The sequence below is a fragment of the Sinohyriopsis cumingii genome, chromosome 7 (assembly GCF_028554795.1).
Source record: "Sinohyriopsis cumingii isolate HCF-2022 chromosome 7, ASM2855479v2, whole genome shotgun sequence".
Lineage (NCBI taxonomy): Eukaryota > Metazoa > Mollusca > Bivalvia > Unionida > Unionidae > Sinohyriopsis > Sinohyriopsis cumingii.
Genome location: NC_142967.1, coordinates 98,031,692 through 98,037,256, shown reverse-complemented (window position 1 = coordinate 98,037,256; position 5,565 = coordinate 98,031,692).

Genomic DNA, 5,565 nt, shown 5'->3' with positions numbered 1-5,565 from the left:
AATGCCTCTCACTTTGGAAAGGTAGGCGAATGCACTCTGTCATGCACCATCAACTTGAAAAAAATTATAAACAGAGAGAAACCTGAATTCAAAATTCAGTTGTTTCTTTTTCTTCAAAATTATTTCGTTTCTTTTTTTCTTTTTTTTTTGGAACAAATCTAAACACTAATATAGAGTGGAAAAGGGAAAATGTACATACAAGCTTTGATATTTCTGAAAAAATGAGAGGATATTCCTAATGTTCATAACCACCTATATATGCTTGGACTTGTCTGTGACTTATCCACAAAACAAGATGTACATATTTGTGGTCAAGCTGCAAGTGTGTGCGTGTTTTTGAAAATGGTAAAAATGGGATATACAATTGTCTCGTGACACTTATAAAGTGAAGAGTCTGTGCAAGTGTCAAAAGCCAAAGTCATATAAGTTTTGTATTTTGTACGGCTTGTTTAATCTAATCATGCTTGCCGTATCTCTTTGTGTTTTAGAGGTCATATTTTTTCTTAAGTAAATACACGCATCAGTAGACAAACAGATTGGGTCATCATCCTTGAGTTTCACTGTACTTTCGGTTCTTTACTTCATACAAACCCCAAATTCATTAGTTTGAAAAAAAAAGATAACATGCCCCTCAATACTGTAACAAGTCTCTTCTGACCCTACCGATGTGAGTGTTTATGTCGAAATGTTTAAGTGAGATATAAACAAATGGTCAGCTTGAAAACGCGAACCAATACTGTGACGCTCAGTATTTTGATGTGATAAGAGGAAATGGTACAACACACACAAAGAGGGCTTGTAAGTTCACATTTCAGTCTGTCTGCACTGTAATGGTAACAACGCAAGAACATAGGGATTATTATGCCACACAGTCCTAGAACAAAACAATGCATCACCCGTTGTAAGCCATTTCATTGGCTATACTTATTTTCTTACCGCGTTCGCTTCGAATTGACTTGAGTAGCTATTCAGACAGTGACGAGAATGGCCATGCTTTACTGGGTCTATCCTATAGGCGATTTATATAAAAAAATATTTTTAAAAATTAAACTAATGCACGAACAATCGTACCATGGGCGATCCCATGGAAATTGTGTCCGTCTAATTGCAAAATACATCAACATTTAATTTAACCGTGCAGATCGCTAGAACAAACCTCTGATAATATAGATTTTTAAAAGTGTTGTGTGACACGGATCGCCATTGTCGCTTGGTGTCTGCTTTCTTGTTCGAAAAGAGATCGTTTCGTCTTGACTATAAAAATTTAATTTGACTAAGTTTTACGCACTACTTGAACTCATACATTTACGTTGTAGGTGTAAGCCGTCATTCTCAGTTTTCTGGAAGTTCGTTTTTGCGTTTCTCAGATGTGACACTATTTTTTATGGACCGAACGAAATTTCTTTTGGCGTGAATCAGGACTCGTGGTTTTGTGGCATAATTGGAGAGCATTGATTAAAGCTCAGTTATGTCGTCTTCAAAATCGCTGACACGGATTTGAACTAACACTTCAGGTTTTGTGTGAGGCGATATGGTACATCATTGCTTTTTACTTCCTCAATGAAATCGTTTCATCTTATTGCAAAATTACATTTGACTAGGTTTCATACGCAGCAGGTCCCTGTATATAAGGAGAGTGTCTTAGCGTCAGAGTATTCATTCCGCTCTCAAACGATCAAGAAGATGGAAGAGTCAGCACAGATCGACCTGCTGGTCAAATATTTGCTAAAAGTCATACGAAAGCATAATTCACATCCGAAAGTGGCAATAAAACTTACTCTTTTGGTCGTTGATTTGATGAGAGTCATACGAAAGTGTGTAAGTGCTAATGAAGTTTGCTATATCTGCAAAGGTAAAAGGGTATTTGTCTCCAGAATACCTGCTTCGTCTAAGAAAGAGAGACAAAAGTCAAGATACCTAATATCGTTGTCAGGAGAAAGGACACTGGAATTCAGAGTGCCCTACGAGAAAAGAGAAGAAACAAAAACAAGACGAAACAGAGAAGAGGGATTCAGAAGAAGAAGAAATTGAAGATGATGAAGAACTTGTGCCAGTAAGACATGGAAATGGAAAAATTGACAATGTGAGCCGATGCGTTGGCCCTGATGTGAAATTTCATACTACCTTCTAAAAGAGAATAGACCAGAAAGAAAACGTAAGTGTCTCTTGGTCTTGACATTGTATAATAAGGATGGCGTGCTTTGTTTTTACTCACACTTTATGAAATTGTGCTCTTTCACCTCTCTCTATCCCTCTGGATCATGTTTTAGTTAGAATTGAAATGGAAGGATGTTTTCCTTCACGCACGCTCTTTAGGCATGCAAGTCGGTAAACAATAGTCAGTCTATTCATCCATCATTGTGTGTCTTGATGTTTCCTAAATCACACACTGATGCCATAAAATAACGGGTTAAATGGGTTTTGTAGTGTTGGGAGTGGGGGGTGGGGTGTAGGTGTTTGGCAGAGTTGGTCATTGCAGGTGAGGACTTAGGTGCTTTCAAAAAACTTTTTCTTCTTCACTCTGTGTTGATGGAATATAATGGGTTATTTTCTTCACTCTCTGTTGATAGTATATATATAAAGGGTTATTTCCTCACTGCGTGTGGATAGTATAATGGTTTTCTTCTTCTTCCCTCTGTGGTGTGTGCGTGTATGTGTGTGTGTGTGTGTGTGTGTGTGTGTGTGTGTGTGTGTGTGTCTGTGTGTGTGTGTGTGTGTGTTCGCGTACGTTGTGTAGATCGCATATTTGGTTGTTTTTTTCTTCTTCCTCGCTAGTGTGGATAATATATATGCGGTTTGTATGCGTTGGCGACGTTGTGTGGATAGTATATTTGGGGTTTGTATGCGTTCGCGTACGTTTGTGTGGATAGCATATTTGGGGTTTGTATTATCTCCCTTCTGTGTTGATAGTATATTTAAGGTTTGTATGCGTTCGCGTACGTTTGTGTGGATAGTTTATTTGGGGTTTGTATTATCTCCCTTCTGTGTTGATAGTATATTTGGGGTTTGTTTTTTCCTCTTCCCTCTGTGTGTGTGTGTGTGTGTGTGTGTGTGTGTTCGCGTACGTTGTGTAGATCGTATATTTGGTTGTTTTTTTCTTCCTCCTCCCGAGTGTGGATAGCATATTTGGGGTTTGTATGCGTTAGCGACGTTGTGTGGATAGTATATTTGGGGTTTGTATGCGTTCGCGTACGTTTGTGTGGATAGTTTATTTGGGGTTTGTATTATCTCCCTTCTGTGTTGATAGTATATTAGGGGTTTGTATGCGTTCGCGTACGTTTGTGTGGATAGTTTACTTGGGGTTTGTATTATCTCCCTTCTGTGTTGATAGTATATCTGGGTTTTGTTTTTTCCTCTTCCCTGTGTGTGTCTGTGTGTGTCTGTGTGTGTGTGTGTGTGTGTGTTCGTGTACGTTGTGTAGATCGTATATTTGGTTGTCTTTTTCTTCTTCCTCCCGAGTGTGGATAGCATATTTGGGGTTTGTATGCGTTAGCGACGTTGTGTGGATAGTATATTTGGTGTTTGCATGCGTTCGCGTACGTTTGTGTGAATAGTTTATTTGGGGTTTGTATTATCTCCCTTCTGTGTTGATAGTATATTTGGGGTTTGTTTTTTCCTCTTCCCTCTGTGTGTGTGTGTGAGTGTGTGTGTGTATGTGTGTGTGTTCACGTACGTTGTGTAGATCGTATATTTGGTTGTTTTTTTCTTCTTCCTCCCGAGTGTGGATAGCATATTTGGGGTTTGTATGCGTTAGCGACGTTGTGTGGATAGTATATTTGGGGTTTGTATGCGTTCGCGTACGTTTGTGTGGATAGTTTGTTTGGGGTTTGTATTATCTCCCTTCTGTGTTGATAGTATATTTGGGGTTTCTATGCGTTCGCGTACGTTTGTGTGGATAGTTTATTTGGGGTTTGTATTATCTCCCTTCTGTGATGATATTATGTTTGGGTTTTTTTTTTCCTCTTCCCTCTCTCTCTCTCTGTGTGTGTGTGTGTGTGTGTGTGTGTGTGTGTGTGTGTGTGTGTATGTCTGCACGCGTACGTTGTGTGTGTGGGTGTGTGTGTATTGGTCTCTGTTTGTCCCTATAAAACTCACTTTATCCCTATCAGATACACTCTACCTACTTACCTGCAGTAGTGTGTATTCAGGTCAGCCACTTGCAACACTGTTGACATTTATCCCCTAGTGTTCAGTACAGTGACGTCACTGACGCTGGAAATTTCGAGACTATAAATATGGACTTGGGGATTTCCATAGGTTGTAGCTATACATATGTACTAGAGTTCATAAACAGGAACGTCACTCAAGCTGAGGCTATAAAAAGATAGTGGGATTTTCCAAAGGAATAACCCACAAGTTGTAGTATAAATAGATAGTGGGATTTCATATGAATTTTAGCTGATTATAGCTATAAATAGATACATGGTTGTTTATCCACGATCGTCACACAAGTTGATATTGTAAGTAGTTACTAATTTTATCCATTTTAGTCTAAACCATTGTAACTTAATTTTCGGGGATATGTTTATTTTCCTTTAAATTCTGTGACAATTTCGTCATTTTAGCGTTACTTTTAGTCACATCCATTTTGTCGTTGAGCATTTCCTTGATTATAGCTATTTATAGCATCATTACAATTATGGAAATGTTTGAACACCCCAGCAAGATTTCAGGTCTTGGTAATGCTTTATATATAAATCTCACGCTTGTGCTAGTGTATGTATGTCTCTGTCTCTGTTGTGTTTGACCCTCTACCATCATTGTCCCTAGACAATCCCACCATGTTCAATTCCCCTTGACGCTATACAGACCCACCATGTTCAATTTCTATATGTTAAATTCCCCTTGACGCTAGACAGTCCCACGATTTATTCCCATGTTCAATTTCCCCTTGTCCCTAGACAGTCCCACGATCTATTCACCTGTTCAATTCCCCTTGTCCCTAGACAGACCCAAACTCTATTCCCCATGTTCAATTCCCTTGTCCCTAGAGAAGCCCAAACTCTATTCCCCATGTTCAATTCCCTTGTCCCTAGACAAGCCCAAACTCTATTCCCCATGTTCAATTCCCCTTGTCCCTAGACAAGCCCAAACTCTATTCCCCATGTTCAATTCCCCTTGTCCCTAGACAAGCCCAAACTCTATTCCCCATGTTAATTCCCCCTTGTCGCTAGACAGGCCGAAAATATATTCCCCATGTTAATTCCCATTGTCGCTAATCTTACCCATTGTTTTTTGCCCATGTTAAATTTCCATTGTCGCTAATCTTACCCAGGGTGGTTAATGTTAAATTTCCATTGTCGCTAATCTTACCCAGGTGGGGTCTGTAATGCTAATTCCCATTGTCGCTAATCTCACCCCATTCACTACTCTCGAGGTGGCATCGCAAATTTGTTTTTTCTCTGTTGCATCTTTATGTTCAGACTTCTTTTAAACTGATTTATTCTATTTTTTAATTTGTTTTTACTATTCTGATTTTTCATTCTTATCTTCAACATTGATAACTACCGGTATAGCGCTGGCAATAGCTAAAACTTAATAAAATTTAATCTCAAAACACATGGA